Source organism: Corvus brachyrhynchos, unplaced genomic scaffold (genome assembly GCF_000691975.1).
Source record: "Corvus brachyrhynchos isolate BGI_N302 unplaced genomic scaffold, ASM69197v1 scaffold94, whole genome shotgun sequence".
Taxonomy (NCBI): Eukaryota; Metazoa; Chordata; class Aves; order Passeriformes; family Corvidae; genus Corvus; species Corvus brachyrhynchos.
Genome location: NW_008238330.1, coordinates 5,386,814 through 5,410,524, shown reverse-complemented (window position 1 = coordinate 5,410,524; position 23,711 = coordinate 5,386,814). Strand labels below are relative to the sequence as shown.

Below are 23,711 nucleotides of genomic sequence, written 5' to 3'. Positions count from 1 at the left end.
CTGAACCTCTGAGGTAAATTTTCACTTTTAAAACTAATAAAACTCTTTAATCATCAGGCTGTTAATTCAAATATTTCTTTTTTACTAGTGAAGAGAATTAACATGTTCTTCACTTTCCTGTAAGGGATTTGCAATCATCTACTAATCAAGATAAATAGAAGCAAAATCCCAAACTACCCGAGGCCAAGAGTTTTGTACTTGGGTGCTTAATGACAAGCACATAAATCCATATATAAGTAACCAAATAAACAACCGAATTTAAAAAAAGTACAGAACTTCCAGCAATCCCCATTGATTTCCCCAGTCACTTTGTTTTCTTCATTGCTAGTGAAAAATTGAGTACTTATACACAATGCCTAACTGTGGGTATTCACATTTGAAAATATCTACTTGGGAAAAACTATTCTGAGAAACTTCCACCCCAATATAAGAAATTAAAAATATCAAAACTGTGCTGACAACTGTAAATTATAGGATTAAGAAGATAACTTCTTATATCTCATATAATGTCAAACCTATTGATTCATGGTGCCACTGATTAATGCATATTGACCTGAGGGATTTCAGATAAATAGCAAATAAAAGTGTAAAAGTGTTCCTAGTGACTGGTAAACCAAGGCATATAGGTCTGCAAAGCCTAAGGCAGCCACTGCATGATTTCACATTTGTTTTTGAAGCATACAGCAAGAAAATGGTTACTAGACTGAAACTCATAACTTTGTCACAGATTAGGGAGTTCTCAGACTGCCATTTCTCAATGGGCCTCACCTTATCATCCCTATACCTCTGATCCCACAAAGGGGGAATTTCTAAATTCAGGCACCCTAGATTTTTGCAGGCAGCAGGTTTGCATCATTTCAAAATCTGAGAATGGGGCAGGGAATGGTAAAGAATGATAAGACCTAAAAAGTATTCAGGAGTGACGATTAGCCTTCACCAATATCCCTGCTCCTTACTCTCTGAAATCACCCATACCATAGCAAAACTTCTTTGATTTCCGAAATGTAGGAACATACCCCATTAGAAAAGCACCGAGAAAAATTCATACCTCCAGAGCTTAGAACAAAACCTCCACCTCAAAAAAAAAAAAACAAAAACATCCTGAGGAATGACACATTGCCAAGTGGTTTGGCTGCTGCTAGACTGCCAGGACGTGCATTTCCCTTCAGGCATTTCCCAGGTGGCTACAGAATCTTCCAGCTGAAACCTCTGAGCTCCTGTGGCAATATTGACACATAGCAAAAGCACCAGTATCTGACCTATCTTTGTGGGACTGCAAATACAGGATGCTGTTTACTCAGGAGTGTTATTAGGCGTAGAGTCTCTGAGCTCCAGTTGTTAGTAAACATTCATTATCAGAATCTTCTATGAAAATCACAAGGAGGCAGCAAGTATGACGAGGCAGTCTTCTCAGTTTTTCTTATGCAACTGCCTCTTGGGACTAATTAGGGTTGCTTTTGTAATTCACAAGCTATAAATTCCTTCAGATGCTTTTGGAAACGCTATGTGGTCTCCTCAGTGAGATTCTGCTTTGTGCTGATACGGCAAGTCCGCTAAACTTCTCAAAGCATGTAACAATCTGTCTGATTAACACAGAGAGGAAAGCCAAGCATGGTGACAGAATAACGGCAGCTGGATTGTTAATTTGATGTTTCCTTTCCTCACTCACTTAAGGTTAATTGTACATCCTGCAGAAGTCTACATTCCATTCTCCTGCTAGACTTTTTTTTAATTAGCTGAATAACGCCATCTTATTTAATGACTGACCACAGCTAAGAGCAGGAGCAGACTATGCATACATTGCAAAAAGAGCAACTCAAAGCCATGAGATGGGAATCAAAAATGCTGGTTAATGTTGGATACCAAAATCCAGATATTCTCTCCTTTTGAAGGAAGCAAAGGATGCACAGCCACAGATTTTAAGTCACACTTAAATTGTTCCTTCCTTGTGGGCAGGTAGGACCCCCCATCAGACACAATAAGTATGGACAAGACCACTATACAGGTATCTCCTGGACACAGATTTAGCAGGATGCCATGTCCTTATGATTGCCCCTACAGGAAACAGTGAGCCCACAGTAGGAGCATAATGCACATTTGGGGTGTAAGTCTAGATAACCAAAAGGACATTTCACCCTGCTCCTGGTGTGTCTCCCACCTTCAGATTAGAGACAAAATACAGAGAAGGTAGTGGGTCAGCAGACCACCTGTAAAGGAAAAGGATTTTTTTTTGCTGAGGCTGACACTGGGAAAAAATAAGAGCAAGCTGATTGTGAGAAAAGAAAGACAAGGCATCAGCAACAGAATGTGCTGAACAGGGAGTGGCTGAACAGAACAGGGAGTGGCAGAGCTATCCATGGCCACCCATGCAGATGGCCAAAATCCGTCTGCGTAAGGAAGGTCTGGGCTCTGAAAGAAAATTAACAGATCTAGGGTTAGCTGAATATAATGGAAAAGACTGGGGGACACAAGATGCAAATGATATCTTAGCAAGATGCAAATGGTATCTTAGCAAGATTTTGAATGGAGATATTTAAAGGAGGCAAGATTGGAAGAAAGAAACAATACCTTTTATTAGACAAGGCAGATACAGGTGGGAAAAAACCAAGCAGATCTCATATATGCTTCTCCTCTTTTTTTTTTTCCAATTATAGAAGTTGACCTAATAAAAGATACAATTTCTTCCAAACCATCTCCCTCTAACATCCTGAGAGAATCACAAGTGAAATAACTTTTTACTACCATGCTTATTTTAAAATATAATATTTAGTCTTTCCTGTAAACATACTTGGAATATGTGAAGAGTTGATGGATATTATAGCTGTATTTTTACATCAACAATCTCCTTACTAATTATCGAAAACAGAACTAATCAGACTGGGAATTCTTTTTTTTTTCTTCAATCAGCTCCTTTGGTTGTAAAGTTTTTCTGTTCTGCTTAAAAAATAAAAATAAAATATTGAGTGGGAAGAAGCAATATAAATGGATAATGAAAGCAAATTATTATCAAAACGTTTCCCTCTTCACTGCTGCAATAAAAACAAATTGTATTATGCTAACAAAGCCAAATTGTCAAATACAGAACTACAATTTGGTTTAATATACCATTGCACCCTGCACATTCAAAATGTCCCAAAGTGTCTTATAATAGTAAAAAACCAGCCTTATTACCATATGTGTCTGATTTTGTTACCAAGCAAGCACTAAATTGAACAATTAAGCATCTAATATATTTATTAAAGCTTTCTGGGTTTTCTTCTCCTGCAGCTGTATACAGGGCTATAATCCTGAATTTTTTATTTTGTTTTGGGGTAGACCATAATTTTGAGCTTTAAAGTGCAAGAACTGATCCAAAACTACACCAGCAACTCCAAGCCTCTTGGACTACGTCCCTGTGAGTGCATTAAAGAGAGTCTCTGAAGGTTCACAGGCACTGGACAGGGATTGCCTTTTGCCCACACACAAGCTCTCAAAGGGTCCCCAAGCCCACTTTGTGACATATGTTGGGGGAAGTTGCATATAGCTACCTTATCCTGGAGTCTGTGAGACTCCAGAGTTTACAAACTCCTGAGTCTGTAAGACTTCAGTAACAAGAGATTAGGCACTGAATAAGTTTGTTTACAAGAACTATAACATCTTTGTCTTTGAAACATATATTTAAAGACAGATTTTCAGAAGAGATCTATTGTCATGTAAAGACCAAAATATTCAGCCAGATTTGCAGAATTGTACCATGAAGATGTCAATCAATTTTAAAAATCCCTGTCTCTTCCATTTCATTCCTATAAGTAGGAATTTTTTTATAAATATGACCCTCCAGTATAAAGAATTCATCTGAGACTAGCTGTAATGTATACAGCATCTAACCAAGTTTCATCTGAGTTATTTAAACCCTATCTCACTCTGTTAAATGAGAGTTCAGAAATCTCCCAGATAAAGGTTCTCAAGCTTGTCTCATTTCTGCTGCATCTAACTTTTCCAGCTGCCTGATCTCAGCCCCTACCAAAGTATTCTCCAAGTTCAAATTTGGGCATGAAGTGGATTTTTTTTTTCAATGCAGCCATCAAACCAAACTCCTGGGCAAAGAAAGAAAGAAATTAATAGTTTGAGTCACACCAAATTTTTAGAAGTTTCTATCTTACTAAACTCTAATCCACTAATGAACTTTTAACTCCTAACCCCACTGAAATTCACATTCACCCCTTTAAAATAATCCCACTCTGTACCCACAGCTAATCGTACAATATAATCTCCTGTGCTGCTTACTTTTTGAGGTCTATTCATGATTGCAAGATGAATCTTTCAACTGCCCACTGTAACACATCCTGCTCAGTACTTTTGTGGACCACTGGCATATTCCTGACAAAAATGCAATAAACTATGCTGTCTTTCTTCCTCCACATAGCTACCTCTAGTACTCAGACAGTTATTTCCAGCTGCTGCTACCTTCCATCGGTAATGTCTTTTCCTGGTATCATTTATCTTCCTTTCAACATACTGAGGTCTTGGCAACACACACAGTAGATGTTTGATCGTGTTCAGCTCGGGATCTTTTAATGTACTGGCTTATCTTGGCAAGATACTCCACTGCTTGTCTTGCCAGCATCTTGCATATGCTACTAGCCTCTAAATGGTCTTCTTCCACAGCAGTGGGATCTACTCACTTTTCTCTGACGTAGGTCTGCTGCTTATCAGCACTGCCAGAATCATACTGAGGCTGGGCCACAGGGCAGATGAAGTCCATCTGGTCACTGATGCAATGCTCTCCATAGTTTCTGTTGGCTCCTCCTTCATCCAGCAGCTCCACTAAGACCCTTTGGGCCTGCCAGAGATGCAAGTTCCCTAAATACCTTTTCTTGCATGGATGTCTCTGTGATATCTAAGGAGTGCAGGTCAGGGAGTCAGGACACCTGTAGCTCAAATGGAATGTTAGTGTTATTCCATGACTACTCACCAGCGAAGTCTTCTCGTGCCAAATACAACGTAATACCTTCTAGGGCGACTTTTGTGGCCAGCTTACCAACTCAACATTAGCCAACTGCTGCCACTGCAAAGGTGGATTATCTATTTCTGAAGTCAACTTCAGTCAAGAAAACTCCATGCAACATCTCAGCCCGTATGAAGAAAATAGCCCAATCTGGAGCTTTTTCTCCATCTATGCTATAAAACTCATTCAGTTTTCACCTGAGCACAAATTGTCATCTAACAGCTCTTACATAAGGGAAGTTTCAGCTTGAGCACAGCTTCAGGGCCACACTCACATCACCATCAATTCTTTCTATGCTCTCCTGCTTTTTTCTTTCTGGAGTAGTAGTAGCCACAGTTCATAAAGTTGTCCTGTTTCCCATTTTATGGACTCTTAAGGAGTGGCCTTACTCACTCCATCACTTTCCCTAGCACTCACGCTTGAGAGCAAGACTTCTGCATTCTCAGATATTCTGTCTCCTACCATTAAACTTTTATCTAAAGACCTTATCCTTGTTTTCCACTACATGCTCATTTGATCCCTTTTTATTTTCTTTTCTGTACAGTTGATCTTCTCCTGTTATTTGCCTGCTTTTTTCTAAGGCTAGACAAGATTTTCTGGAATCTCTCCTGTAAACGGATGTCAGTGGTCATACAAATTATTTTCCTTGGTTTTAACTAGTCAGTCAATTTTGTTTCCAAAGTCATGTAAGGAGAGCAGAGATCTCAGCTTGGTAACACACATCTATTCACTCCAGGAACATGCGATGAGGCAGGCAAGTCCGCTCCATCAGGGACAGCACTCTAAGTCTTAACCAAGGCACCAAATAATTCCTTTCATAAACCTATCAAACTCCTTTTTTAAAACCTTCACAGAGGGGTTTTCCGCATTGCCCTGACAGTTAAAAACTTTATTCTAATTTCTAAATTTTTGTCATTAACAGATAGGACAGATCTTTCGTTCATTTATCATCATTCTTTGTCTTAATGTGTTTTTTATCCCTCCATAGTGTTTACTCTCCTGATGTGTGTGTGGATGGCACCCATCCCTGCTCATCCTTAATACTGCTAAACTAAAGAAAGCATATGCCTTTAATCTCTGTTTGCAAGATAAGGATCTCTATTCTCTCAGTTACTCTAGTAGCCTTCCTTCCTTTCTTTTCCAGTTTGAATTATCTTTCTTGAGTAGGGGTGATCAGAAGAGCACACGGACTTCCACATCCATTGCAGAGAAGGATTAGCCCTTTCCCTTCTGTATTGGAAATTTCTCTCCCAACCAAACCCAGAATCACAACGCCTTTCTCAAAGTAGGACCCCGGTGTCTCACTGCAATTCTGTAGGGAATAGCATATGTGTGTAGATGCTGGAAAGGTTAGCAGAGAAATTTTCTTGCTTTTTACAGCTGCTTGTGAGAGTCTCCTTCCTCATGCAAGCTAGCTGTAAACAGTGTAGAGGCTTTTGTAAACCAAGACTTTATCTCACAGGTGCAAACTTGTTATGCACAGTCTTGTTTTCCACACTGAAGAAAATATTTTGAAATGGGTGTCGTAGCATTCAGCCAATCACTCTGGGAGGTGTATGGTCAAGCACCCAATAATGTCATTCCTCTATTGCGAACCAAGTTATATAAATGAGGTGATAATTAGTTAAATAATGCCATTTATCCTGGACTTGAATTCCGTGTCGTTCTTCTCGCCGTGCCTGGTACAACAGCAACATATGTGGATCCTGCATCTTGATCAAGGACTTCTACTACTTCTTCATTTCCATTATGATGCTTGTTACAGTCTTGTTGGGATCACTAATGTTGGATATGTCTATCAGCTCTTCTCTTTCTCTGCATTATCCCAGGCAAGGATCTCAACTGGGTTATACTACTGATTTCCTTTTTTCAATCCCACCTCCTTTGTCAACTCAGTACGAGGACTTGTCCTTACTTCTTCCTCTTCTGTGCAGTACTCAGGAAATGCAGTATCTTGACAGACCTAAAACCTTAAATGCTGCCAGATGTTTTGCTTCTGTTTTGCAAAGTACACTGCTAAGTGTGCTCTCACTTGACTGACCACTGGCAATAGTCTTCTCTTTCAGACCTCTAGCAGTGCACCAAAGCAAAAAGATCAACTCTTAGCTATCCTTTTCCATCTCTTCCTTCTTTCACCTGTCATCTCCTCCTCCAAATCCCTTGCTTGCATCTACAAAGGAAGGCCACAACCCAGCTTGACTAAGGTACACAGAGCAACATGGAAGAACTCACCCAAAATGTCGTGATGCACATATAAAGGCACTTTTGCTTTCAAGTCTCAATCTGCACTTTAGGAGAGATGGGACAATTCCTTTACCACAACGGTTGTTTGCAGCAGATTCTCTCCAGCACACTCTAGCTCTGGAGGACAGACTTTTTCCTCAGCATTTTCACTCCTGCTGCCTTCAACAACTTCCAAAGCAATCATTATGGCATACATCAAAAGCTGTTCATCTGAAGTTCTGACAGATTTCTGGAGAAAAGCTGGGGGTTTATTCATTTAACAGACACCAGTAAAGACCAGCTCCAGGTTTAAAAGTCTCTGAGTAGCCTAAATGAAGTTATTTTTTCCCCACTTTAGCCTTAAAGCCAAAATAGTGTTATTTTCTTAATAGCTTACCCCAGCTTGTTTTCTTTCACAAGCAGCAGCACTTTAAGTAGAGAGCCCACACTGTAATAATTTACTTGGGGAGAACAGATGGAAGTGGAGAGGGTCAAGGCTGAGTTGCATGCTGTGGCTTTTTGTGTGCATTCATCTGTGCTAGTTTTCCATTTTTGACAATGCAATTCTAAGACCATTGGTATTTTTTCAGACAGTGAATTATAAAGTTAAAAAGGTAACAGGACTTAGCAAACAGATAGGTCACAAACTAAATTGTACTACACTGTGCCTTCTTATTTGAGTTAGCGGGTCAAATTCTGAGTACTTTTAAGGACTCTAGAGAGAAATTTGTGAGGAAAATGGGGAGAAGAAAATTTACACAATTTCACCCATGTCTCTGGTTTGAAAATTGCCTCAGTTAGTCCCCTAACATATATAAAGTTGCCTGAAGACTGCTCTTCTTCCATCAGCTGCCAGCAGCTTCGAGAAGCCCCAGCACAGAAAGGGAAAGGAGAGGCACAGTGGGATCCCAGCCACACAGGTAAATAACACAGTTCATCCAATGATGATCCTACTTAATATTCTCCACTGGCTTTTCAGAAGAATCATATTAAAAAGAATGTAGGCATTCTAAAGCAGATTTCTTCCTCTATTCTTGCCTTCATTTCTAGATTAGTTGAAGAGATGAGGAAAGCAATATGTCTGCATAACATTGCATGTCTCTCAAATATATGTACAAACTGTGAAACTTTTTAAGTCTTTGTAAACCTGGTGTTCATCCGTGAGGGTATCTGTCTATGTTATCCAGCATTTTGGAACAGGCTGCCCAGGGAAATGGTGGAGTGGAAGTATTTAAAAGACATGTAGATGCAGCATTTATATAAACACAGTGGACTTTGCAATGTTAGTATAATGATTTTACTCTACAGCCTTAAAGGTCCTTTCCAACCTAAATGATTCTATGATTCTAAAAGAAAGAGGAAGACCAGAATAAGAGCATGTTTTCTGGATTGAAAAGGTGTACTTGGTTGTTATAGAAACGTGACTTTTGCAAAGCGCCCTTTGTGACAAAATAGAGGTCCTTTGCATTAGCAGAGGATCTTTTGAGAAAAGATGTAAAATTATGTGTGCAAGATATATAATTTGAGAAGTTACAAAAAAATCTTCCCTTTGTAATCAAATTAAGGCAGCAGATACTTTCTGAGTCAGTAACAAAAGCAAAAAAGCACATTCGTCCAAAAATTTTTTTAAACTCCCATAGATAAAAATGGAGGAGAGACTTTTGCTGGCTTCTCAGCAGCAGAGGTAGTTTAGCTGTTGGGGGTGTTGCAGTCTCACACACATTCAGATTCAATATTCTGCCAAGTTCCCTATCATGTCATTTTCTTAATAGACAGGGCATGTGGGAGAGGATTGAACATTTTTTCAAAAAGACTCATAACAAGGTCTCTTTGGTTGACTTCCAAATGTCCTTTGTAAGGGATCACATGCTTCTTTCCCCACTCCATAATTTCTTTCTGAAAAAGGGAGATTTAATGCACCTAAGGAGACAGGAGCATGTGTGAAAGTCTTGTCAACTGCTAACAAAGTGTCTTGATGCAGACATGCATTTGTACAGTGTATTTGCTTTTGGGGGAAGATCAGTTTTACACATGTCCTGCTTATTTTTCTCTGACCTTTGAAGGCTCATTCAATGTGTATACTTGATTAATTTCATGATCCTAGCCAATCTGCATGAAGTGCTGTGTTTGAGCATTTGTAATTAGCCATCTTTTCTTTGCTCTGTTCCCATAGTCTGAATGTAATGAGATACATAATGCTTTCCTAATGTGCTAGAAATTTTATAGGGTTTTTAACTGTCAGTTTGATTTGCTGTTGCTGTATGTTCTTTTTGTAAATTGATCCATTCTTTCTCTCTCAACACACCAGAAATTAAACCTTTCAAAAAAGCATTCTTTTCATCCCCGTCTAGCTAATATATAAAATGTATATGTAACACCACCATAGAATACATATGCACAAACACACACACAGAGCATATGTTTAATAAACAACTTCCTCTCAGTATGCTTCCCTGATGCCATGTTTGGGTGTTAAATTCAAGCAAAATTCCCCAGACCAAACATTACTCTCCAACTCAGATTTGCATATGTACAATCGACAGAGTGGGCAGTCAACACCCAGTCTCCCACCTTATCCATAAAAAAAGTGTTCTGTTTCTGGGACATACATCTCAGTTTCGCAATCAGTTGCACATGTACAAACCAACAGACAATGATGTGCCTGCAGAGGCTAATGCATATTTCTCTCACAAGAGATGCAGAAGCAAAGATCTTCAGTTTGGCAGAAGAAAGAACTCCATTTTGATCTACTCAGTAAACATAATGTACACATCCTAGTTTAGATTTTCACTGTATGTTGAACCTGAGATAAAAACCCTGATGGAGATTTGTGGACACTAGCAACATGTTTTCAACAGCCTGATCATGGTCAGGAACTAGAGTCCTCTTTTTCACAGCTTAACAACAATCTTTCCCGAAACATGACTTCCTTTAAACCTTTCAGAAGAAGAAAATGTCACGGGTATCACCACTACTGTAGCCACATAATGATTAAGGATTCTCCACAACAGTCCTGAAGTTTATGCTATCACCAGTATAATGAGCACTTATATAAATAAAAGACCAATTTATTTTTTCAAGCTTATTCTAACAAAAGCCTGTCTCTTCCACAGATCTACCTCCTCGCAAAAGCCAGAGAGATACAACAAATTTTAACATGATTTGCCCAAGGCTCTATAGCCTAAGACAACATCAAGAACAAGAAATGGGACTTCCTGATTCACAGTCTCATGGTCCAGTTCATAGATCATGTAAGTAAAGATATTTTGCATGTGTTTGAGAAGAAATATTGGTTCATGCATAAAGTTACTGTAACCTGTGGAAAGGACAGTAAAGGCATTTAATGAAAGAGACTGTAAATAAATCTCCATTCCTCCAAGATTGATTTTACAGTTTACTATTCAATCAAAATGACTCATGCTCCAAAAAATAAATTCTTTGTCTAATTCTTAATCAGCTCTAAAATAGATGAACTACTCTGTACACACTTTCTTGCATTGCTCTCTGCAGTTACACCACAAATGCTCCAGCCTCCTTCAGGACTGAAACAGGTGTTTTATCATGATCGAAGACTGCATATCTACAGCACTGACTACATCTATGCTGTCCAAGGAGTGAAGGCTTTGCTTCAGTTTAGCCACCTGTAAGATTGTAAAATTAAATTGATTTATTCATATCTTTCAAAGGGTGAGGATTAGCTGCCCAGGGGGACTAAATGATGGACTGTACCCCTATGAAAAATTCAGCAGTAAGTTTGCAAATACTTGTTTTCTTATGAGAAATCCATGTTTAAATACTTCTCATTTTGCTAGGAGAATCTATTTTCAGGAGAACAGGGTGAAATTTCTCCCTGTTTCTGCTTTTAACATAATAAACTTTTACAAGAAAGAGTTCATTTCAGTGACAATTCTAGGACCAATGTGGACTAATGGTTTGTATATTTCTTCTGCAGGCACTGGGAATCTACACATAGATTATGCATACATGTAACCACGAGTAAAGTCATGGGATCTTGTAACAGTACTTGGCTATTCTGCTAATTCCTCATGATAGATAAACAATATGTGTCTCACTGATACTGCTAAGAAAGCAGATAATGCAGAAAATTTCTTTCAAGAAAGAAAGGAAAGAAAGAACTTGGAGGAGGGAACAAAAGAAAGACTATGTACCCTAAAGGACACATTAATCATCACAAATCACAAAAATATTTAGAAACTGGGGTTTGTGTTTGCAGCTACCTGCCCACCATACAAATTTGTTACTTAAATCACAATCACAAACCAAACAGAGTATGGAGATAAGAATTTAGGCAATGCCAATTTTTTCTGTTCTGTTTTAAAATGTATTTTCTAATCTGGTTTAACTTTTTTTATGTATCATGTATCTGTCTTTGGTATCTCCTTTGTGCTTCACTGTCTTTCTAGTCTGTTAACCTGTCATTTATGCTCTCCAGTATCTGCTTCACTTTTACACAGCTGCTTTTCTTGCATTCTTTTCTGTCATCCTGCACCTACGCTCCTTTTCCCATATAGTTTCCAAAATGCGATGCAATTCTTCATCCCCAGATTTTGTTTGGTAGAGGACAAAATAAATTGCTCATTCCTGTCACTGCCTTGAGATTTTTGAGACAGCTGAAGGCAGTATTTCAGAAAATAACATAGCTTCGGTTCAATCTTAACACCCTTTTGGCCAGTCTACATAAATATCTCCATCTCTAAGTAGAGATTATGTTTCACTTCAGGTCTAAATATCTCTCCATGTTGTCTGTCCCTCCAAGGCAGCACCAGTGCTGGTTTAGTTGTCTGCAGAAGAATCAGTGCCCTCTCTGACACCTGAATCACCTGCTCACACCACACTATCTTTCTCTTTTCTGGTGTAGCTGTCTGCAGAGGAGGAATCCATGTCAGCTCCCTTTTCTACCAGACATTTTAGCTAAGCTTTAGACCTGAATGTTTTTCTTCCCTAATCTGATCCCACTCCTTCACTGAAATGCTATGCCTTTTGGATTTAAGCATGTTGGCTGTGTTAACAGCTCCAGTCTGTTTTGTGTGTGGCAGAAAATCTGCTTTCATTATTTGCTTAGTTCTCCATTTGTTTTCCTCTCAGCTATAAATAAACAATGCAAGTGGTGTATCTTTCTGAACTGTTCCTCTTTGTCCCATGCCAGGGACAGGAGGAAATTGATGTGAGGGTGTAAAGAGAATCCATCCACAACATGAGACAGGACAACTGAGAAAACTAATATAGAGGATGGCACATTTTGGGGCAGTTGGTGTCTTCAGGAACAAGATAAGGACAAATGTTTTCTTTTTTCAATCCCTGCAAATGTGATTTCACTGTCAAAAGCGAGCTGTTCTCTTTGGCACATTAAGAACTGAAAACCAGGAGAAACACCAGTAGAGAGTAAAGCATTCAGGGGGTCGGGGGGAGAGAACATTAGCCCAGCTCTTTACTACATGACATGTCTAGAAGACAGACCAAAGAAGGGATTATTATTGCCATCTCACAAGAGAAACCCCTCCCTGAGCTTCATGTAAGAAACACATTCCAAAGTTTTTTGAGAAGTCCTGCAGGGACCACAACTCTTTTTTGGCTAGGTGTGACTTCCCAGACGTGAAGTGTTCTGCTACCAATCCAACAGAAACTAAACAGGCAAGTGTGAAGCGGTGAGGATAGAAAACAAAGGTATTTATGTAGCTGTACTCTGCACAGCAATGACTGACAGAGACTTTACAAACAGAGGTCTCTGACTTCACAAACTGAGGTCTCCAAGATATTGAATTATGTGGTCTGAGAACGCTCATTTGCAGTTCCTAAATCAGTTCTAAAATGCTCCGCCAAGTTTTTCAATTAAGGTCTAGAAAAACAAGATGTCCTTGCTGAAGACGTAACCCACTCAAAACATGAAGGACAGGGGTGATAAGGGGTGTTGAGCAATGTCCCTATAACAGACTTTCAAGCAGCTATGCCCACCTACCATAGCAAACTTATTTATCCACTGAAAATAAACAATGACACTTGTCTATACAAATTGTACGTGCTCCCCAGATAAGCAAAAGGTGTTTTATTTGTCAGGCCTACAGAAGCTGACAGTGGAAAACCTGTTCCCTCCTCCTACTCCCATCTTTCCCTTTTCCTTATCCTTTCTCCAGCACAAGCTTCCTCAGAGCCAGTACTCTCCTACACTGCATAAGAAAAAGAAAATATGCCTCTGAATAACCTCCATCTCTTTTGCTTATGTCTGTTCTTCACTTTAAATTTTTGTCTCTTTCCCCTTGGTGCCCCTTTCAGCCCTTACTGGTCTTGCTCTTTCTTATCCCACCTCTGATTTCTGCCCACCCAAGTGCTCAGACATTATTTTCCGTCTCCCAAGTTTCCAAACACCTGAATCTAGCACTTCTTCACCCTTCCATGAACCTTCTTTCCCACTCATCATTTGCCTAGCAAAGGAGGTAGTAGCTACCATTTCTTGATGCTGTTTCCTTGTTGGAGATTTTCTACATTTTTTTTTCCTTTTTCCCAGTTCCTGTGCTGGACACCCACTTTGTTGTCATTTCCAGAGCTGGAGAAACCCAAGAGGAGAAGAATGGTGGATAACGCCCCATGAGAAGAGGCTGAATGCAGGCCTGTCTTCAATGCACACAGTAAGCACCTAAGAAATCAGTCGCTGAAAGACCAACCATGGGGATATTTCACAAACCAGACAGAAGGCTTAAGAGTGCTTAATCCTCTGCTGAAAAGTCAGGTAGGTTTTCTTCCCAATTGTACCAAGCAGGTACCATCCTGGCAGCTCTTTTAACCAAGGAAAGATATCTCATCTAATAAGCTCAAGAAGCTTTGTTTTAATACCGGGACACCTTTGCAAAATCAAATCAGCACTTCCGTTAAAATGCCCCCAAACCTCCAAAAACAAGTTTCATGGAACAAAACAAAAAAACCAACCCACCTGAAGGCTAGGAGAGAACATGTCACAAGGGAGAAATAGTTATCACAGAAATCTGCAGGAAACAGGCATCACACCTGCATCTTTTTGACAGAAGCTCAGTATTAGATTTCTCCTATCTCCATTTCATACTAGTTCCTTTTGAGATAAGATGGGTTTTTAGAGGATTCAGCCTTAATACTACCAGTAGTTTAAGACCATGAAATGGAGAAAATAAACCAGGGTTGTAGCCAAAGGTTTTATGTTTTTTTCTCGCAAGTATTAGATTTTTTTAAAATTTCCATTGGATAGTCAGCTAAAGTTCTTAAACAAACTGAAGACTAAACCAGTCATTTCTTGTATCTTGATATTTCCCTTTAGAACGGGGACACAGTTTTATGTATCTAAGTACAGAAAACCCTGCAGAAAAAGAAAATGCTACATTGCAGGAAAATGTTACATACACAGAATTGAAATAATTTTGTTATTCATGCAGGTGACACAAAGCCACATTACAACACTTTTACTTCAATTAATGACACTATTTCACAAGAACTCCAATTTCCTCTAACAGGACCATTCATTTACAGCCTAACTCCAAATATGCTGTAATCACAGCCAAGGGTCGCATTGACTTCACATTTCGAATCAGCCCTTGGTAAAATAGTGTTGAGCACAAGGAGAAGTATCAGGACGTGGCTCGTAATGAGGAAGCTATGGAAAGTTAGCCTCCTTACTATCCTCACATTGTCAAAGGTGCCTGGCTGATGCACAGGATGAAACCTATGTATCAGAAGATTAGGGTGAAATCAACCATTAAATTAAGGACAGGAAGGGATGTTTCTTTCCTGCTCATGTTGGAAAGAAACCAACAGGGGGTAGAGAAGTTATTTGCTTTCCTCCGTGTTAAGACACTGTCATCTTTTAAGGAGTGCACCTAATGCCATTGCAAGGATCTATGACACCAATGACAACCACAGTCATTCTTCTTTCCTTCCTGTAGCAGGTGGCAATTTTGAGGTCCTCTTCTGCTCTTGTCCTCAAGAGTAGGTAGTAGGAAGAATTTTGGAGGTCATGAAGTACTGTCACACATAGGGAGACCACTTCTGATTATTTTGGAACTGGAAAAGTGAATTATACCTAGTCACAACTAGTCTTTCTTGGTATGATTGTACCTGTGTTCAGTCTATGCAGCACTACAGAATAGGGTGGAGCAGTTTGAGATGCTGTAATTTTAAGTAGTTGTGTAGTCTGTGTTTTGCTGGGTTTGATTGGAAGAGCTTCTTTCCTGTTCTATTTGATGCAACTGACAAAATGAAGCTATGGTTAAAAAATAAATCAGCTCCAGTCGTCAGAAGCATTGTTATGCACACTCACATCTTGACAGTTTTTCACACTTTCCAGTGTAGGAGGAGAGTGCTTGCCACTAGAGCTGTAAATATAATTTTTAGAGAAGGTTCCTGCTACTTTTTGTCCTACATGCATTTCAGAAACAAAATTGAGTATGCGCATACTAAATTTTTGAACAGGACATTGTACAAATATGAAACGACAAGGAAATTAGAGCTCAGAAATCACAGAAAATTAAAACTCAATCTAAGCAAAGGGGGGGTAAAAAGTGTAGAAGATGCAGAGACATATTCAATATAGAGAGCTGTTAAAGCAAGGATAATGGCTTTACAAGGAGATTTTAATTCAAAAGGATAATGAAAAAGAAAACAAAGAGGTAATAATCATCCATCCATCTCAGCACAAATAGCTGTTTTGTACTGCGTGTGAAGATTTCAACTCTGATATAATTTGCCAAACATATAATATTCCTGCTATTAATATGCATTTGCCTGCAATGAGGAACAAGACCTGAAGTATAAATTGGAATATAATTCTTTTTAAAAATACCTAGACAACTACTACTTGAATCTGCAAGACCAGCAACAAAACTCCAATGAAGTACTTACAAAAGAGACAGCAAGAGGTCACAGAAATGTCAAATGCAGCACCTTCTACTTGAGCCTCACAGCACCAATGCAAGCTGCCAAATCAAGCCTCGGAAGAGAGGATATTGCAAATCATATCACATCATTTCGGTGACATGCACCAGTCTTCAGTTGAAAGAGTACAATCTTGGTGCTTATCAAATTTTCACATTAACAGTAAGACAGAAGAGTGGAGGCATCTTTCTCAATGTTGACTTTGGGAAAATTAAGATTTTTAAAATTCAATGAGATCACTGATAATTCCTTCAGTGCTTTTTAAACAGCTATTTCTGCTCAGGTTGTGAATATTCTAATCAGTATGTCAGAGGGCAAATGCCTTGTAGCAGACCAATTGTACTTAACCCAATTCTTCCAAAATAAGTAGCCTTCAATCATTTTTCATTAAATATAGGTTATCCCTCAAGAGAAATTGCATCTATATACCTAATGTTATTCATGGTAAATGTTTCTGAGGAAAAACAAAATCAAAAAACAAAAAAGCTACAGAAGTCTGAGGTCCATGTTCAACAAACCATCAGGCGAGTTCCTAACTCTAGGTTCTGCTAATAGTCTTCATTTACATTTTGATACCAAGCCGTCTTTAAAAAAAGGAAAACAGTTGAAGACATCACAACAGTGTCATTTTCTTCAATCATATTATTTCCTCTTTAGAACAAAATACACTGAGAATCACGAGAGCCGTGTGGGTTATGATAGCAGTGAAAATTCCTCTCCTTGACTCTATCCCAAAAGGTATCAAAGGAAATTGTCTACTGCACATTGTGGGCATAATCTGCTATTACTTTTACAGTAATGCTGAAGTACTCTGCAGAGGAAATGTTAAATACAACAGTGTTGCTTTTACAAGCTCTAGAGCTGTGGATGTTCACTGCTTATTTCTTTGGGTCCTTGAAACATCACATAAAAATATATGGATGGCTCCTTAGGTTCACTCCAGAGGTCCACTTCATCTGTAGCCTGCTTTCAGATGGCTGCCAGAAGAAGATGATGGGGGAAATAGAGCTGCAAAACACACACGCAGCAGGGTGATCCTTCTGCTGGCATATCTTCCCACCTTCTAGCTTCTTTAAGTGAAGATAGATTTTGAATGGGTGTTTAAAAGAGCCAGATTTCACAGGTGAAATCCCGTATGTGCTGCTTTGACAACCCAGTTTGCAACCTCTGGTCTAACCCCAGCGTGGGTAAGAAATATGACACAGTGATTTAACACTGCACATTTTCTTGGTGAATCAGCACACATATTCAGGGCAGGAATTTCCTGATCCACAAAGTTACACTACTATGAGCAGGATACTTAACATCAACATACAATTTATTGCTGCTTCTTGGCTCATGTATCTTTCACTCTTTGTGTAAGACAGTATCTTTTTACACTTCCATCTATTAACTCTATTTGGAATGGGGGGATTCAAGGTTTTTTTCTGTCTTTACTACTGGGGGAAGAAAATAAGACCTAAGTCATCCTCATTGCTTTCAGTAGGATTGCTCTCACAGATCTCTGTGGGGGTCTGCTGCTTACTAAGGGAAAAAAAAACATTCTCCAGATGACAGGGCCTCAAAGTCAGGGTTGTCCAGTGGGATGTAGGTTAAATCAGAGCTCAGAATACATGGGTCTTCATCCTGGCTCTGCTGTTCACCTTCTGGGTGACCAAGGTTGGAGCATTTTGCTGTGTCTCAATGATCCACCCAGTAAAAGGGATGCAGATACTTCTTATGAAGTCTTTTCTGGTTTATGCCTTCCATAGCAATGGGGTTTGCTGTCATATGCTCCTACTTTTTATTCCAAGGCTTGTTGAGACCCCTAAGATATGCAACAGGACTAGATGAGAAACGTAAGAAGATCATAAAGGGTCTTACAGACCATGTGCTGGACAGTCATCATCTGGATTCTGACATTACAGAGGAGAAAATCTTGATGAACTGTGGTTGAAAAAAATAATGTATTAAGAAGAAATCTGGAAAGGCAGTGTAAGGAGATGAACTCATCATGCTCAACATACCTGCACAAAGTTTTGATGAAGATATAAAGGTCTGTGGGTCTTTTAATGAATGTATCATATTTTCATACTCATTTATTTTATGGAGGTTTGGTTGCAGGAGTCTTGAGGGGGATTGTTTATTTGGTGTGTTTGGTTGTTTTGTTGTTGTTGTTTAGTTTTTATAATTGGTTCAAACACATAAACTGAAAAACTAATCTGGAAAAATTTTAATCATTTAAAAAAAATCATCACGACAATTTTATGTCATTCTAAGCTCCTGCCTCCAGTGCCACGACTTCAAAATATTATTTCTTTCCATTGGTTATGGAGCATTAATAGATGTCCAGTGAATGCAAGCAGTGGGGAAAAAGGCAACACATACACACAAAAACCGTGGGAGATTAAATGTTTACAGAAATTGTGCTGGAACAGCAAATTATTACATATATATTTTGTGAGAATTTGGGATATTGATATGAACTGCAGTAAACCCTGAAATTATGTATTTACCCAGCCTGAAGAAAAGGAAGCATTTTGAAAACAGACTGGGAGACGCTCATTTCTCCCATATTTTTGCAATATGTGATTGAACCTACCGTAACAGCCAAAATACTGTGGCTTTGCTAATTAGCTGCCCTTCAGTAGCACACTGTCTAATGAGAATATCAACCTCAGAAGTCTCTCTCAGCCTCACAGAAAAGATGTTTCAGAAAAAGCTGTAGTGAGATTCGCTATTTAATGTGCCTTTCTTGATTCATCTCTTTAAGAGCATAAATAGAAAGGATAACTAGCTCACCATCTAACCTTTCCTGTTCTTCCTCCTTCTGCACCATGCACACTCTGGGGAACAATGCTGACTTAATTTAATTGTACATTGCAGGGAAGAGGAACTCAGGCTTCAGTGGGACCTCAGGTGGTAAGAAGTAACAGCAGCAGCCAAGGCTAAGCTTAAAGTAGAGGCGTCAGGAAGAGATACAGAGTCCTTCTGCCTCACCCAGCTCAGCAAAGCCTGCTTAGTCTGCTCTCGTGTGAAGGACAGCACTCTGGCAAGGAAAACATCAGGTTCACATATGTAGACAGAAGCAAATAAACCTGAAAAACAACATCGGGTAAGACCACAACAGAAAAGCACTTTCAGCAAGTTACTTTCTGAAAAGCTGGAAGAAAAGGGCAGAGAGGGGGAGAGAGAAGGGTAGATTAGCTAATTAAAATCCTTCTATTTCAGGAAGCTGTGAGTATCTTTGTGCTCTGAAAGGGTGAAGCAGCCCCACAGACACCTTTTTTTCCAGCACTGTTACTTCAAAACCCCACAGCAGACATCTGCGTCAGGGCTGCCCTGAAAATGAGGGCAAGCTGGGCATCGGCCAGAGTCTGGCACCATGAAATACGTTTCTCTCTTATCTTCTCTTCCATAGGAGATGATGGGTGCTTCAGACTGAGGCACAGCATGGCCCGACAAAGAACTCTGCTGGTTATAGTGCAGCAAGGCAGGTAATACTGTAAAATTGAGTGCTTTTGAAGCAGGCTATATTACTGCCAGCTCTTTAAGTAGAGTGCAGAAACTTTGTTAATAGGGATGTTTCAAGCTGGGTTTTTTGGGAAATGACTCTGCTTTGCCTCATTTTGTATCACCAGATTTGCTTTTATGCTATTCTGAATATCCCCCTCAAGTCTAAGAACTTCCATGGATTATCTCTTTCCTCTGGATGTGGTGTGCGATTGTTTGTCCAATTAACACAGGTAGTGGAAAAGACCCAAATCCTCAAAAAAGAATAATTACTAGAAAAAGATTTCTGAGGATCCCAAAAGCTTTGGGGAGAGTTGTGGAAGCAGAAAACTCGAACACCATGCATGATGGTATGAACAGCCCATGGGAAATAATCCTTCCAGTAAGACAGCATTTCCAGTTTTCTCTCATTATACGGTATTTGACATGACTTTTCTCTGAAACAGAAAACCCCAGATATGAACAAGGATTAGCTGAAATACAGTGCCATAAACCTAGCCTACTTTAGGTTGTGTCAAGCTCTGGAGAGCTGTAGACGTTATTATACCCAGAGCAAGCAAGGCTGAGGCTCCCTGCTGCAGGGAGAAGGGAATAGGAAGGAGGTGGTGAGTCAGGAAGAGGTGGATGACAATGGCACAGCATTTAACGAGAAGTGCCTGGCAGCACTGGTCCTCTGCAGGGCCCTGTGGGCTGCATGGATGGCCTCTTTTGGTAAGAATCCCTCCAATAACCTCTCACCTTAAGGGGGTGGGGTATCTGAGGAGAATGAAGATGGTTTTTCTCCCCTGAAAATAGGGTCTGCAAGTTAAAGCACCAGTGCTGGTAATGCTAAGCACTGATACAGCTTTAACTTTAAACAAAGAAGTAAAAAGTGGCATGGAAAAATCATCCCACTTAAAGAGCTGCAGTTTCAGCAAGCTACTTTCTGAAAGGCAGCACACTGTTTGTCTTAGCATCTAGAGACTTAAAATCACAACCCTATCCTGAGGAGTGTTTCTCTATTCTCTCCTTTTTAGCTGTCTCTCCCTGGTGAAAGGATGACCCCAGAGAGCCCAGCTTTGCCACAGGCATGCAGGCCATCCTTACTTCTCTCTCCCTCCTGACACCTTCCAGCAGCCCCCTGGGGGTCTTTGCTGCCCTGTGCCTCCAGCGATGCCCAGTCCCCTCTCTGCCTCCTGCAGCCCCAAGCCCGCTCTGCAAACAATCCTCATGCTTCATTCCACAGGAGCAGCTGTGACACAAATTAAGCAGAAGCAAGGAGACACAGAAGATTTCACAAGAAAGACCAGAAAAATAGAAAAGAGGAATCATTTCCAGAAGTGGTTAGTTTTAATGTCAAAATGCAAGTGTGGAGCCTGTTTTGGCAGCAGAACCTAGGAAAGCGAGACATTCTCAGAAGTTTGCCCTGCAAATTTAGGCTCCATGCCAAGCTTTACCCTGTTTCTTCCAGGTGTGTTGAAGAAATTTGTTTCTTCTGTCCCTTTGCCTGACAGCCACATCACTAACTGGAAATAAGATGTTGGATCTCAATTGGCATTGGCACCTCACCTATTGAACACTTACTTTATTTCCTGCAACCAGTGCGTTACACTTGGGGTTCAAAACGTGGAGACAATAGGTCAAATTCAAGAAAACTATGCTCAAACTGATTCCATTAAAGCACTGTATCTCTCAATATATAAAGGAATATTTTAACCAAAATACGAGGAAGCAATAAAATATCACCCTCTTATCTTTAAGAGTACCATAATTTTCCCTGCCTCCAGTCACTCCATCAGTACAAATGAAATGTTTTAGATAAAGCTACATCCCATGAACATGGCAAATCTACCGCTCTGAGGATGGGGAGTGAGCACATAAACCAACCATTATCATATCACTACTGCAGGCATATCTCAATAAACCTATCTAATGCAACTACTTCAAACACAGTAAGCCACTATTATATTTCACTGCACAGTCTCTCCATCTGAAAAGGTTATTGTTGTTACAGTCTAGATGCTGCTTCACTTAGCTCATCCTATGAGATGCTAGATGCAAAAGTGGAGATTATTACCAAGATAACCCCTCTGTCAGTCCTTTTAAGTTGCTCCTCTGATCTCATCCAAAAATAATATTACCCAGAGGCTTTAATGAACTATACTTAATTGATGTCTGGTATTAACTGTACCTTCATAAGAGAGATAATATCTTTTCCCCAGACACATATCACTCATACCCTCACATAAATCTAGTGTTTGTTGAGTGGGCCCATTTATATCATTTCACAAAATTTCAGACAGATCAGTTCTTGCTCCAGTTTCTAATTTCCTGATATAACGGATATGCACAACCACAGTTGCCAGGCAGCAGATCTCAGGCTGTAGCCTCCACGGTATTATTCTTCCCAATTTCCACATTAATTATTGACAGGTTAAAACATATTAATTAGTAACAGCCAGGAAGAGCATACTTCATTGTTAAACACTGGGATTACCTGGCATAGCAAAAGAAGGCAAATAATCTTTAGGGCAATATCTGAACGATTGATTGAAGCAGAAATGTACAGAGGATATCCTCAGAGGCAGGAGCTTCCTTTTCCAGCAACAGGCACATCCCTTCTCCTTTGCATGTGTGTCACTAGCATAGGCTCAAGCCTTATGCTGTGTAGAAAGAGCCACAGCCAGGACAAATTTCTGCATGGCCCACAATGCTGAGGAAAGGCAAAAGTTAGCAGGTTCAGCTTTTCTTGCAGAAATATCTTTAAAGCATCATCCAAACCTGGGCCAAAATATTAGCAAAATTCAAGACAGACACAGCCCATCTAGGTTCAGTGTTTCTGAAGAGGAGCTAGACCTTGGGTTTGGTCATGCTGAGGGCCACATGGTGTTTCTGCTTGCCTCAGTGCATGTCTGTTACTTCTTTATGCAAGAGACGTAAGGAATAAGTATTCCTGATGAAGGCTTAGCAACACAAGTGCATGAGGGGAAAAGGGATACAACCTGCCATGCTTGGTAGCAGTGCCTGGAAGGACCACATCCCTTACAGCTGAGAAAATTACAGAGCAACACTTGGGGCTGATGATGAGATTTCTTCCAGGGAATACAACCTCTGCTCTTCATAGAAAAAAGTGCCTGGTCAAGCACTCACAGTGCTGGGAGATACACTACCTGCACAATCAGAAAAAAGGCAGCAAACCGCAATAATATCAGGTCCAGCATCTGCTACTGATAAACACTTGAAAGGTAAGCAGTCCTGAGAATTTTTCCCCATCAGAATGCAAAGAAAATATCTTACTTCTCACACACTCTGCTGAATACAAAATGCAGGGGGAGCAAAAATTCTCAAAGTATTATTACTAAAAGAATGATTCACATATATACCATGAGCAAGGGCATTGTGTTTCTCCAATGATACTACTTTAAAGAGCTGCCATCCTGCTGTATGAACACTTATTTGCACACACACGTAGATCAAAGGACTCTACCCTACCCCAAAAGCTTCTCCTCAGATGGTGTCATAACTCATTGCCACGAAAATTGCTTAGACATCATATACTTCCAACATGTAGGATCAAAGAGAACCACGTATGAGAAACTGATTTCTCAATCTACCTGTTCACACAATCTGCTTCTATACCCTGAAGAAACAGAAAGCCAAATACACCAGTAAGCTCGACTTGTTACATGCACCAGCTAACCACCTGTTGCTGAGTGAAATTAGAAAAAAGCTTCCTCTGGTTCTACACACATGAAATCATGGAGACTGTGCCTTCCCGGTAAGGGTACCTGCTGATGCTTGCTTTGCCCATCCTCTGTCTAGTTCTTAACTATTCATGAGCCAGGGATTATTGATTTCCAGGCTTTATTGCAGGCTCTGATTATTCATTGAGGTCTCAGTGGGTAACTAGAGGAATGATTTGTTGCTGTTCAGCCATTTGAAAAATTGTTAGTGGCCAGCACAACCTTGCCTGGCTAGTTTTGCCAATATGATTTAAGATTGAGGGTGTGCATCTGGAGGTTGCAGCCCAGGCATATGCTTTCCTACCTGTGAGCCCTGGAATTACGCTTCTCCTTCTACAGTACTGAAAGTCTTCAATCCCCATTCATTCAGCAGG

General features: G+C 39.9%; 1 long non-coding RNA gene across 1 annotated transcript in view; it reads right to left on the bottom strand.

Annotated features, from left to right (window-relative positions):
- LOC108446820 overlaps window positions 1–23,711 on the bottom strand; it is a 47,028-nt gene that overhangs the window by 1,539 nt on the left and 21,778 nt on the right. The window lies entirely within an intron of this gene.